The sequence below is a fragment of the Schistocerca piceifrons genome, chromosome 6 (genome assembly GCF_021461385.2).
Source record: "Schistocerca piceifrons isolate TAMUIC-IGC-003096 chromosome 6, iqSchPice1.1, whole genome shotgun sequence".
NCBI lineage: Eukaryota > Metazoa > Arthropoda > Insecta > Orthoptera > Acrididae > Schistocerca > Schistocerca piceifrons.
Genome location: NC_060143.1, coordinates 565640459 through 565655288, shown reverse-complemented (window position 1 = coordinate 565655288; position 14830 = coordinate 565640459).

The window sequence follows — 14830 nt, the reverse complement described above, 5'->3', positions numbered from 1 at the left end:
AGATAGGAAGAATTTGCGCCAAATAATTCATCTTGCTTGTAATGGCGGTCTCCATGGTCTTAACATTCTGTAGTATGTTCAAGTCACGGTCGGAGTGAAGTATCAAAGTAGCTCATAATTTATTAAGCATAAGTGACCAGTTCTTCGTCAGGAATTTGTCTGGTTTGGTCTCATAGGTAACACCGAGAGTTTTGTGATAATCTTTCACGTTGCACCAGATAACATGGGATGTATCTCCTAAACCGCCTCCGATCTGGAAAGCTGTGGTTTTATTTCTATTTAGTACTGCTCCTGAAAGAAACGTGAATGTCTGTAAAAGAGTTTCTGCTGACGGAAGTTGTTGTGATGTGACACAGTTACGCATATATCGTCAGTATACGCAATGCATGGAATAGTGACAGACTCGACGCTACGCCCGATCCTGCTATGCGCTAAGTTGTTCAGAAGCGGCTCTACTGCAATAGCGTACAAAATCAATGACAAAGGGGATCCTTGGTGGATGGATTGCCCAATGGAAACTTCTTTTGTGAAATGGCCATTAATGATAATCCGTGAGGAGGCGTTTGTAGTAAGTTTGCGAATTAATTCTATGAGATGAGGTCCAAATCCTAGTTTCTTCACGCTTTTAAAGAGGAATTCATGACATACACGGTCATAAGCCTTCTCAAAATCTAGAAATATCAGAGCGCTCTGTCGTTTGGTTTCAGCATATGAACAGATAATGCCCCTCAAATCGCAGGCAGCTGAGATTGCACTTCAGCCTTGCACTGCACTGTACTGGTAACTGCCTAAAACCTTGGACATAACGGTTTGCATCCGTAGTTTAATCGATCTGTTAATGATTTTGAAATCGGAATTCAGGAGTGTGATGGGTCGCATGTTTTCTACCTTCCTGCTGTTACCTTTTTTCGGTAAGGGCAAGATGACACCTTCCGACCATGGTGACTGTGCAACTCAGCTCCTTCTGCGACATTGCTCCCTCCTTAAGTGAACAGCGTCTTGGTGTTACATCCTCCTAGTCCGAGAACAAGTCATCGGTCCTGCGTACTCCGACTCCCGATAACTCATGTTCGCCCTGGCGTGATCTTCTTAGAACTTCCTTTACCGCTACGCTCTTAGTCATCTCTCCACTTGTTGCCTGTCGCTGGAGCTTCGAATTTACCCTGGGTTGCAGGATCCTGATAGAGCTTCATTCGAAGGACGTTCACCGTATCTCTGATCTTTCGTAGTCTTGTGTCGGGGTCGAAATCTTCAACTTCATAAGTAACATCAGACAACCGTCTTACAACCTTATAAAGTCCAAAGTAGCGCCTGAGGAGCTTCTCAGAGAGACCAACCTTTCGAACAGGAGTGAAGATCCAGAAGAGGTCACCAGGCTGGTAGTCAACAGGGCGGTGGCTCGCGTCATAACTTCGGCGATCGTTTTCTTGAGCCTACAACGTGCGGAGTCGAGCTAACTGCCGAGCTTCCTCAGCTCTGGTTAACACTTGGCCGATGTAGTCGTCGTCCATGTCATCAGGATGTAACAAAAACACAATGTCCATAGTATTAGTCGCCACCCTATAGCGTAAATTCCGTGGTGTGTTGTTTGGCGGTGTTGTAGGCAAACGTCACGAAAGGTAGCACCTCATCCCAGTTTATCTGCTCGACACTGACAACATTGACAGCATGTCGGCCAAGGTCTTATTAAAGCGTTCAGTAAGCCCGTTAGTTTGCAGATGTAGGCAGTCGTCATGCGATACATAATGTTCAAACCGACGGTTTATCTCTGTCACATGAAAAACTTTACCTCGATCCGTAATTTTTTCTACCATGGGGCACTGTGTATCAAGATAATGTCTTCCATGATGAATTTGCCTATCTCGGATGCTCCGGATGTTTTAACGGCTTTTGTAATGGCATAGCGTGTCACATAATCAGTGCAAACAATAATCAATCTATTGCATTAGCAGACGTTGGAAATCGACCAAGGAGGTCAATCCCAACACGCTGGAAAGGCGTTTCGGATGTTGGAATTCTTATGAGTCGGCCAGGTGGTTTCTGAGGAACTGCCTTTCTCCTCTGGCACTCTAGACAGTGCGTCACATAGTGACAGACACTCCTAAAGAAACCTGGCCAGAAAAATCTCTTGTGGATTCTATCGTATGTCTTAATAAATCCTAAATGTCCGGCCTCAGGTGTGTAATAGAATTTCTTTAGGATATCTAAGCGCATGTGTTTAAGAATCATTGGTAGCTACCTCTTTCCAAATGGATCAAAGTTTTTCTTGCGAAGAAATCCACTAACTACCTTAAATTGTCCTTTCACATCCTCTTACCGATTTAAGGCAAGTATTATTTGAGATATCTTGGCGTTCTTCTTCTGCTGATCAGAGAGATCCCGGAGTGCAGCAAGACAGTCACTATCTTCATCAGAGCCTTGAGAGACAGTAGGCATCTTGGTGTTTTCTTCCAGTTTTGTACACTATGGTAACGTCATACTCTCGAAGACGTAGTGCCCACCTGGCAAGTCGTCTTGTTGGATCCTTAAAACTTGTCAGCCAACAAAGTGAATGATGGTCTGTAACAACTGTGAATGGCCTTCCATAGAGATACGGTCGAAATCTGCACATCGCCCAGATCATAGCAAGACACTCTCTTTCTCTAGTTGAGTAGTTTCTCTCGGCTTTTGTAAGCGTCCTAGAAGGAAAGGCTATAACCTTCTCTTTTCCATCTGGAATTTGCACCAGAACAGCACCGATCCTATACCCACTGGCATCTGTGTGTAGTTCTGTAGGTGCTCTCTCATCATACAGACCAAGTACAGGGTCAGTCACCAGAGCTTTTCGCAGCACATCGAACGAACCTTGCTGAGCACCACCCCACATAAATTTAGCATCAACTTTTAACAACTCTTGGAGTGGCCTATCTTTGATGCAAACGTCTTTGATAAAACGACGGTAATAAGAACACAATCCGAGGAAGCTTCTCACAACTCTAATACCTTTAGGAATAGGAACTTCCGTTATAGATCTCACCTTTTCTGTGTCTGACCGCACACCTTCGTTTGACCCAAGGTGTCCAAGTATTTTGATTTCTTTTGCACCAAAGAGACACTTTCTTGGATTAAATTTCAGTCCGCCCTGTTGGAGACACTTAAGAACAGCCCTCAGTCTTTTTGTGTGTTCATCAGATGTCTCTGACAGCACGATAATGTCATCTAAATAACAAAGACACATCGCCCACTTCAGGTGACGGAGAAGATTATCCATCATCCGTTCAAAAGTTGCTGGTGCATTACACAAACCATCAGCACTACCTTAAACTCATATAGGCCCTCATGGGTGATGAAAGCAGTTTTCTCACAATCAGCCTCATCTACTTAGATCTGCCACTATCCCGAGTACATGCCGATGGTTGAGAAAAACTTAGCCCCCTTCAGACAATCTAGTGGATCGTCAATTCGTGGAAGACGGTAAACGTCCTTTCTAGTTATTAAGCTTCCTATAATCAACACAAAAGTGCCAACTGTCATCCTTCTTCCTGACGTGAACCAATCGTGACGACCATGTGCTCTGCGAAGACTGAATGATGTCATTCTGTATCATTTTTCTACCTCGTCGCAAATTATTCGACGTTCTGTTGCTGACACACGGTATGCTCTCTGGCTTATTGGTTGTTGGTCTCCAGTGCTAATCCGGTGCTTCACTATCGATTTGTCTAATGTGCTCTTCACCTGTGGATTGTAGCATTCAGAGAACTCTTGAAGAATGGCAAGTAGCTTCTTCTGTTGTTCCTTAGGGAGATCTAGTGATAGTCGAGCTAGAAGAGCTTGTCTCGTAGTGGCAGCGCTAATTTCGCCCACAGACTCGGCATGGGAGGTTTCTATGATGCTCAGTTGTACTGCAATTAACGGCTCAATGTTTGCTACGCACATGGGTCTTGGAAGGATCTGCGGTTCTCAGCGACAGTTAACTATCCACAATTCACCGAATCCGTTCTTAAACGGGACGACAGAGGCTGGGAGAACCAAGTTATTCTTCAGTGGTATGCTTCTCTGACATTCCACTACAAGATCCATGTGTTCATGTATGGCATGATACACAACAGTTACCTTTCTAGCGCTGACTGCAGGAATGATCACTTCATCCAGCACACAGTCTCCACATACTCGGACGCGCATCTTCCTCTCCACAGTATGTCATCTCGTCTAGCATAATCTTCGAGCGACCACAATCTATAATTGCCTGAGAGGTTTTCAAAAAGTCCCATCCGAAAAAAATGGTTCAAATGGCTCTGAGCACTATGGGACTTAACTTCTGAAGTCATCAGTCCCCTAGAACTTAGAACTACTTAAACCTAACTAAGGACATCACACACATCAATGCCCGTGGCAGGATTAGAACCTGCGACCGTAGCGGTTTCGCGGTTCCAGACTGTAGCACCTAGAAGCGCTCGGCCACCCCGGCCGGCGTCCCATCCGAAAATGAAGTCATGACTACACTCTTGTAAGACGATGAATTCCAAGGCGTGTGTATGGCCACTTGTACTCGCATGAACGGTACATCTTCCTGTAGGTTTTACATATTTCTCATTAACCACCTTCGGCAGAGATGTTTTGCTGTCGACGAATACTGTTTTCTGCAACTGGCGACGCTACTTCTTCGAAATGACTGAATATGATGCTCCAGAGTCCACAAGAGCTTGGACTGATCGGTCATCCATGAGGATATCGACATAGTTTCCTATCATTTTTGTAGTGATCGAAGGCGTAGGATTTCTCTCTTCGGCGGCCTCACCTCCAAGGAAGGTCGCACCCTCTAGTTTTCCAGGTTGCGGCGGCTAGGTGATCGGTTGGAGTTTCTAAACGGCGATGGAAACCTTGATCGGCATGTTGGAGAGCGTCCTCTCCAGCGGTTAGCTTGCAGCGATGGTGACCTACGTCGTTTTGCATCCACATCTTGTTCATTTTCGTCGTCGTTGAGTTGCCGTCGGCTAAAATCGGTCTGCTGTCTTCACGGGCGGGCGTCATCAAATATCCGCCGCCTTTCTCGACAATAGCGCACCACATGTCCCAGTCGTCCGTAGTGGAAACATAATGGTTGGTTATCCTGGGTCCTCCAGACGTCAGTCCTCCTTCGTGCCCAAACAGATTTCTCATGCGGTACTGTAGGAACTTAACCTTTTCACCGTTTTAATGGAAACAGATTTGGTTCAATGCCTGTTCCACTTGCTCCCTTATGACCTCTTATGACGCTCCAAGAGGCAATCTAAGTGCCTCCTAAACTTCCTCTCTCACTATCTGACGAAGAAAACTTGTGAAATCAGTTGCTTCCTCCAACACAGACATCGATACGACGTTTGGAAGCCGTTCAAAATACTTGCATATAATTCTTTTTTGATGCATTGTCTCAATATACTGGCAGTCATCTGCTGTCGAAACCTCCTTCAGAAGTAGGGCTTGATACATGTCCTCGGTAACACTCTTCATGAGATGTGCAACCTTATCTTCCTCCTTCATTCTAGGATTCACTATTTTACACAGCTCCAAGACGCGTTGAATGTAGGATGCTGTAGTTTCTCCTAGACGCTGTGCCCTGCACTTTTAATTTATCATCAGCCTTGCACTTCTGTCGTTATGTGTCGCCGAAATACTTTCACAGTTCCGCCTGGAATACTTCCCAGCTTTTGAACTTGCCCTCGTTGTTCTCATACCATTGCTTGGCAGTACCCACCAGGTAGAAAAATACGTTAGCCAAACACACGGTGTCATCCCATTTGCTAAATTTGGCTATACGCTCACGTGCCTTCAGCAATTTGTTTGGGTCTTGGCCTTTGTCACCAGAGAACCCGGAAGGATGTCTCATGTGGTGGCACACGGTTGCTGTAATCGTAACGTTCTCTTCTTCTGCCTCCGATAGATTCTGATCTGTGGAATATGGCTCGAACTCTGGTTTCTCGCCACGTCAGCGGCGGCTCTGTGGTGGCCTGATGGGAGTCACTGTTGCGTCGGTAATGTGCGCTACCACAAGTTCCAATACCCAGTGTCTCCAGCAGAATAGTGTCACATAGAAGAAAGTGTTATTAGATGAATGACGAATACTAACATCTCTTGCTGTTGTTGATGTTGTCGTTGTTGTTGTGGTCTTCAGTCCAGAGACCGGTTTCATGCAGCTCTCCATGCTACTCTATCCTGTGCAAGGTTCTTCATCTCCCAGTACCTACTGCAACTTACATCCTTCTGAATCTGTTTAGTGTATTCAACTCTTGGTCTCCCTCTGCAATTTTTACCCTCCACGCGGGGCTCCAGTACTAAATTTGTGAAACCTTGTTGCCTCAGAATATGCCCTACCAACATATTTCTTCTTCTAGTCAAGTTGTGCCACAACCGGCTGAAGCGTCCAAGGGGTTCTAGGCGCTACAGTCTGGAGCTGCGCGACCGCTACGGTCACAGGTTCGAATCCTGCCTCGGGCATGGATGTGTGTCATGTCCTTAGGTTAGTTAGGTTTAAGTAGTTCTAAGTTCTAAGGACTGATGATCTCAGGAGTTAAGTCCCATAGTGCTCAGAGCCATTTTTTTTCTTCTCTCCAATTCTGTTCAATACCTCCTCATTAGTGATGTGATCTACCCATCTAATATTTAGCATTCTTCTGTAGCACTATATTCCGAAAGCTATTCTCTTCTGGTCTAAACTATTTATCCTCCATGTTTCACTTCCATACATGGCTACACTCCATACAAATACATTCAGAAACGACTTCCTGACACTTAACTCTGTACTCGATGATAACAAATTTCTCTTCTTCAGAAACGCGTTCCTTGCCATTGCCAGTCTACACTTTATATCCTCTCTACTTCGACCATCATCAGTTATTTCGCTCCCCAAATAGCAATACTCATTTACTACTTTTAAGCGTCTCATTTCCTAATCTAATTCCCGCAGCATCTCCCGATTTAATTCGACTACATTCCATTATTTTCGTTTTGCTTTTGTTGATGTTCATCTTATGTCCTCCTTTCAAGACTATGTCCATTCCGTTCAGCTGCTGTTCCAGGTCCTTTGCTGTCTCTGACAGAATTACAATGTCATCGGCGAACCTCAAAGTTTATATTTCTTCTCCGTGAATTTCAATTCCAACTCCAAATTTTTCTTTTGTTTCCTTTACTGCTTGCTTAATATACAGATTGAATAACATCGGGGAGAGGCTAAAACCCTGTCTGACTCCCTTCCCAACCACTGCTTCCATTTCATACCTCTCGACTCTTATAACTGCCAATTGGTTTCTGTACAAATTATAAATAGCTTTTCGCTCCATGTATTTTACCCCCGCCACCTTCAGAATTTGAAAGAGAGTATTCCAGTCAACATTGTCAAAAGCTTTCTCTATGTCTACAAATGCTACAAACGTAGGTTTGCCTTTGCTTAATCTATTTTCTAAGATAAGTCGTAGGGTCAGTACTGCCTCACGTGTTTCAACATTTCTACGGAATCCAAACTGATCATCCCCAAGGTCGGCTTCTACCAGTTTTTCCTTCCGTCTGTAATGAATTCGTGTAAGTATTTTGTAGGAGTGGCTTATTAATCTGATAGTTCGGTAATTTTCACATCTGTCAACACCTTCTTCCTTTGGGATTGGAATTATTATATTTTTCATGTAGTCTAAACGTTTTTCGGCTGTCTCATACATCTTGCTCACCAGATGGTAGAGTTTTGTCAGGACTGACACTCCCAAGGCTGTCAGTTGTTCTAACGGAATGTTTCTACTCCCTGGGCCATGTTTCGACTTAGGTTTCTTAGTGCTCTGTCAAACTCTTCACGTAGTATCATATCTCCCATTTCATCTTCATCTACATTATCTTCCATTTCTATAATATTGTCCTTAAGAACATCGCCCTTGTATGGACCCTCTATATACTCGTTCCACCTTTCTGCTCTCCCTTCTTTTCTTACAACTAGGTTTCCATCTGAGCTCTTGATATTCATACAAGTGGTTCTCTTTTCTCCAAAGGTCTCTTTAATTTTCCTGTAGGCAGTAACTATCTTACCCCTAGTGAGATAAGTCTCTACATCCTTACATTTGTCCTCTAGCCATCCCTGCTTAGCCATCTTGCACTTCCTGTCGATCTCATTTTGAGACGTTTGTATTCCTTTTTGCCTGCTTCATTTACTGCATATTTATATTTTCTCCTTTCATCAGTTAAATTCTATACCTCTTCAGTTACCCAAGTATTTCTATTATCCTTCGTCTTTTTACTTATTTCATCCTCTGCTACCTTCCCTATTTCGTCTCTCAAAGCTACCCATTCTTATTCTACTGTATTTCTTACCCCAATTCTTGTCAATCGTTCCCTAATGCTCTCCCTGAAGCTCTGTACAACCTCTGGTTCTTTCAGTTTATCCAGGTCCCATCTCCTCAAATTCCCACCATTTTGCAGTTTCTTCAGTTTTAAAATACAGTTTATAACCTATAGATTGTGGTCAGAGTCCACATCTGCCCCTGGAAAAGTCTTACAATTTAAAACCTGGTTCTTGAATCTCTGTCTTACCATTATATAATCTGTCTGTAACCTGTCAGTATCTCCAGACTTCTTCCATGTATACAACCTTCTTTTATGATTCTTGAAGCAATTGTTAGCTATGATTATGTTATGCTCTGTGCAAAATTCTACCAGGCGGCTTCCTCTTTCATTTCTTCCCCCCAATCCATATTCACCTACAACGTTTCGCCAGCCTCTGTGGCCGAATAGTTCTAGGGTCTTCAGTCCGGAACCGCGCGACGGCTACGGCCGCAGATTCGAATCCTGCCTCGGGCATGGATGTGTGTGATGTCCTTAGGTTAGTTATGTTTAAGTAGTTCTAATTTATAGGGGACTGGTGACTTCAGAAGTTAAGTCCCATAGTGCTCAGAACCAGCCTACAACGTTTCCTTCTCTCCCTTTACGTACTGTCAAATGCCAGTCACCCATGACTATTAAATTTGCGTCTCCCTTCACTATCTGAATAATTTCTTATATCTCATCATACATTTCATCAATCTCTTTGTCATCTGCGGAGGTAGTTGGCATATAAAATTGTACTACTGTGGTAGGAGTGGGCTTCGTATCTCTCTTGACCACAATAATGCGTTCACTATGCTGGTTGTCCCCACCATGAACCATGGGCCTTGCCGTTGCTGGGGAGGTTTGCGTGCCTCAACGATACAGATGGCTGTACCGTAGGTGCAACCACAATGGAGGGGTATCTGTTGAGAGGCCAGACAAACGTGTGGTTCCTGAAGAGGGAAGCAGCCTTTTCAGTAGTTGCAGGGGCAACAGTCTGGATGATTGACTGATCTGGCCTTGTAACACTAACCAAAACATCCCTGCTGTCATGGTACTGCGAACGGTTGAAGGCAAGGGGAAACTACGGCCGTAATTTTTCCTGTATCGTTAAATGACGATGGCGTCCTCTTGGGTAAAAAATTCCGGAGAAAAAAATAGTCCAGCATTGGGATCTCCGGGCGGGGACTACTCAAGAGGACGTCATTATCAGGAAAAAGAAAACTGGCGTTCTACGGATCGGAGCGTGGAATGTCAGATCCCTTAATCGGGTAGGAAGGTTAGAAAATTTAAAAAGGGAAATGGATAGGTTAAAGTTAGATATGGTGGGAATTAGTGACGTTCGGTGGCAGGAGGAACAAGACTTTTGGTCAGGTGAACACAGGGTTATACATACAAAATCAAATAGGGGTAATGCAGGAGTAGGTTTAATAATGAACAAAAAATAGGAGTGCGGGTAAGCTACTACAAACAGCATAGTGAACGCATTATTGTGGCCAAGATAGACACGAAGCCCACGCCTACTACAGTAGTACAAGTTTATATGCCAACTAGCTCTGCAGATGATGAAGAAATTGATGAAATGTATGATGAGATAAAAGAAATTATTCAGATAATGTAGGGAGACGAAAATTTAATAGTCATGGGTGATTGGAATTCGAGAGTAGGAAAAGGGAGAGAAGGAGACATAGTAGGTGAATATGGATGGGGGTTAAGGAATGAAAGAGGACGCCACCTGGTAGAATTTTGCACAGAGCATATCTTAATCATAGCTAACAATTGCTTCAAGAATCATAAAAGAAGGTTGTATACATGGAAAAAGCCTGGAGATACTGACAGGTTTCAGACAGATTATATAATGGTAAGAAGGAGATTCAAGAACCAGGTTTTAAATTGTAAGACATTTCCAGGGGCAGATGTGGACTCTGACAACAATCTATTGGTTATGAACTGTAGATTAAAACTGGAGAAACTGCAAAAAGGTGGAAATTTAAGGAGATGGGACCTGGATAAACTGACTAAACCAGAGGTTGTACAGAGTTTCAAGGAGAGCATAAGGGAACAATTGACAGGAATGGGGGAAAGAAGTACAGTAGAAGAAGAATGGGTAGCTCTGAGGGATGAAGTAGTGAAGGCAGTAGTGGATCAAGTAGGTAAAAAGACGAGGGCTACTAGAAATCCTTGGGTAACAGAAGAAATACTGAATTCAGTTCATGAAAGGAGAAAATATAAAAATGCAGTAAATGAAGCAGGCAAAAACGAATAAAAAAGTCTCAAAAATGAGATCGACAGGAAGTGAAAAATGGCTAAGCAGAGATGGCTAGAGGACAAATGTAAGGATGTAGAGGCTTAACTCACTACGGGTAAGATAGATACTACCTACAGGAAATTTAAAGAGACCTTTGGAGAAAAGAGAGCCACTTGTATGAATATCAAAAACTCAGAAGGAAACCCAGTTCTAAGCAAAAAAGGGAAAGCAGAAAGGTGGAAGGAGTGTATAGAGGGTCTATACAAGGGCGATGTACTTGAGGACAATATTATGGAAATGGAAGAGGATGTAGATGAAATGGGAGATACGATACTGCGTGAAGAGTTTGACAGAGCACTGAAAGACCGGAGTCGAAACAAGGCCCCGGGAGTAGACAACATTCCGTTAGAACTACTGACGGCCTTGGGAGAGCCAGTCCTGACAAAACTCTACCATCTCGTGAGCAAGATGTATGAGACAGGCGAAATACCCTCAGAACTCAAGAAGAACATAATAATTCCGAGCCCAAAGAAAGCAGGTGTTGAAATATGTGAAAATTACCGAACTCTCAGTTTAATGAGTCACTGCTGCAAAATACTAACACGAATTCTTTACCGACGAATGGAAAAACTGGTAGAAGCCGACCTCGGGGAAGATCAGTTTGGATTCCGTAGAATTATTGTAACACGTGAGGCAATACTGACCTTACGACTTATCTTAGAGAAAAGATTAAAGAAAGGCAAACCTACGTTTGTAGCATTTGTAGACCTAGAGAAAGCTTTTGACAATGTCGACTGGAATACTCTCTTTCAATTTCTGAAGGTGGCGGGGGTAAAATACATGGAGCGAAAAGCTATTTACAATTTGTACAGCAACCAATTGGCAGTTTTAAGAGTCGAGGGACATGAAGGGGAAGCTGAGTTTGGGAAGGGAGTGAGACAGGGTTGTAGCCTATCCCCGATGTTATTCAATCTGTATATTGAGCAAGCAGTAAAGGAAACAAAAGAAAAATTCGGAATAGGTATTAAAATCTATGGAGAAGAAATAAAAACTTTGAGGTTCGCAGATGACATCGTAATTCTATCAGAGACAGCAAAGGACATGGTAGAGCAGTTGAACGGAGTTGACTGTGTCTTGAAAGGAGGATATAAGATGAACATCAACAAAAGCAAAACGAAAATAATGGAATGTTGTCGAATTAAGTCGGGTAATGGTGAGGGAATTAGATTAGGAAGTGAGACACTTAAAGTAGTAAGGGAGTTTTGCTATTTGGGAGCAAAGTAAGTGATGATGGTCGAAGTAGAGAGGATGTAAAATGTAGACTGGCAATGGCAAGGAAAGCGTTTCTGAATAAGAGGAATTTGTTAACATCGGGTATAGATTTAAGTGTCAGGAAGTCGTTTTTGAAAGTATTTGTATGGAGTGTAGCCATGTATGGAAGTGAAACATGGACGGTAAATAGTTTAGATAAGAAGAGAAAAGAAGCTTTCGAAATGTGGTGCTACAGAAGAATGCCGAAGATTAGATGGGTAGATCAAATAACTAATGATTAAGTATTGAATAGAATTGGGGAGAAGAGGAGTTTGTGGCACAACTTGACAAGAAGAAGGGAACGGTTGGTAGGACATGTTCTGAGGCATCAAGGCATCACAAATTTAGCATTGGAGGGCAGCGTGGAGGGTAACAATCGTAGTGGGAGACCAAGAGATGAATACACTAAGCAGATTCAGAAGGATGTGGGTTGCAGTAAGTACTGGGAGATGAAGAAGGCTGCACTCCTGCATTACCTCTATTTGATTTTGTATTTTGTATTTATAACTTCACTTAACGAAGGTTTATTCGGCACTTGCACAGACAAGAGCGTGGAGCGAACTACCTCCTACGAGAACACATACAGTATATACATAGTTATAAAACATTCCAGCACAATGATTCTTGATATTTGTGGATACTGTTAGAATGTAATCGGACCTAATAAAGAAATTAAAATTGTACAATTTTGGGAGTTTTCAACTCACGTCCCTCCATGCAAGAGTCTATCATCATAACCACTGCACCACGGTGATTATACAACTCAGCTGTTTCTGCGACAATATCTTATTAATTACAACAAAACGTATCTTTGGTCGCCAGCCTGGGCTGTAACTATGATACCGCAGAAATCGCCTTGCGGTTCAGAACACGTTAAACGAGCCACGATTACTGAGTGGCGAGTTGATACGAGTTCAGAAAGGCCACACTGTAGCTTCACTAGTCACGAGAAAACACAAATTTGTACACACTTGTTGACACAGTTCTGACAGCGTTGGTGCGTGGGCACAGTTGACAGGAGGCGGAAGTCTCTCTACTACCTGTCGGTTGACACGGTGTGCGTGTTGGCAGCTGCGAGTAGGCAACACAGCGACGTTACTCTCGCAGGAACTCCCTGGAAGTGGGCAGGGTCCGACCCCGACCAGACGTGCCCCGCTGGCCCCTGGCGACGCTGTTCCACGGCAGAGACCCGGCGGCGGCGCCTCGGAGCTCCGTCAGTCGCCGCTCCCTCCCGGCAACTCGCCGGTGTCTCGCTGTTCCGCTTTAATGCGCTGCAGTATCTCTGCGGTGGTTGCTACTTCTTGCGCCGTTCTCAATACTCGACGATGCTGCAAGATCCTAGGAATGGATTTAGAAAAAATGTTAGATGCTTCTTTGTGCATGCATTACTTCGTACGGTAGCATCGATTTTATGACGATGTATCAAAATCATACTTTTCTTTTTTACAATTAACATTATTTTCGTTAAAGCTATTCTCTAAGAAAATTGAGTACAGTGCTTGTAATATCAGACTGCTGTCATGACGTTTGGGTGCACGTTCGTTGCCGTGTCTTCTGGTACATTGTCGATGGGATGTTGATGTAACGTTGCGGGACAGATTGTCATGCCTATAGCCGCACAAAGGAATACCAGACGACCCAAAAGTTGGAAATTTTGGATACGGAAGGGTTAAGATATTATAGAACGACTTTCTACAGGTAATGCCTACAGGGGCCAAATATTGTTGTACGGCGATTTATCATTAATACGTTTCATCCTGTTCCCATAACTCGCGCCTCTGATTAACACTATGTTTGTGATGAACTTTTTCTTCCTCGTTTTCTCGATCCGAGCGCGTTATCTCCGTATGGTCGCGTGGGATACGTTTTACAAATTGTACTACAGAGCCTTCCTGGCAGATTAAAACTGTGTGCCGGACCGAGACTCGAACTCGGGACCTTTGCCTTTCGTGGGCAAGTGCTGTATCAACTTATGCTAGCAGTAAAGCTGTGAGGACGGGGCCTGAGTCGTGCTTGGGTAGCTCAGTTTGTACAGCACTTGCCCGCGAAAGGCAAAGGTCCCGAGTTCGAGTCTCGGTGGGGCACACAGTTTTAATCTGCCAGGAAGTTTCATATCAGCGCACCCTCCGCTGTAGAGTGAAAATTTCATTCTGTACTATAGAGCGTTTGCAGAATGATAATGTGTATTTTTTTCCTCCTTTTTACGAATTACTCGTAAAATTCACTTGGTATGATGCTGCCGTTCAGTACACATCTACGTACATAGCCCACAACCAACCAAACGGTGCATAGCAGAGTACTAGTCATTTCCTTTCCCTTTCTACTCACAGATAGAGCGAGGGAGAAACGACTGTCAATGCGCCTCCGTATTAGCCCTAATTTCTCGTATCTTATGTTTGTGGTCCTTAAGTGCAAGATATGTTGACGGCAGTAGAATTGTTCGGCAGTCAGCTTCAAATACCAGTTCTCTAGATTTTTTCAATAGCGTTCCTCGAAAATGATACGTTTGCGTAAGCAGAAGAAACTAACGATCAAGTTCGAAAACAATTCATTTGGACTGTTCAATTAACCAAAATAAATTCTCCAAGTATAACATCAACACAAAACAGTGATCCGTCTTCGAATCACAACTACATACAAGAATAATATAGAAAACAACAGAAATAATTTCCTACTAGTCTCCGCCAGAGACTCCTCCGATATACCAAGCCTAATCCAGAGATCAGCGAGAAGATCCAAGCCGGGCTGCCGGGGCGGCAGTTATCCATCTCTGCTGGCGGTCGATGAACAGCCGGTGTGCGGCCCTTTTTTTTTCATTTATTGAATTTCAATTCCCCCCGAAGGGGGCGGGCTGGCAGCAGCTTAGTATGCCGCTCTTCAGCCGACAGATTTTGTGACAAAGATCAAGAGAACAAATAATAAAAAACAGGCGATAAAATCGGAGACTTAGAGAGTAACAAGGCGAAAAGAAAT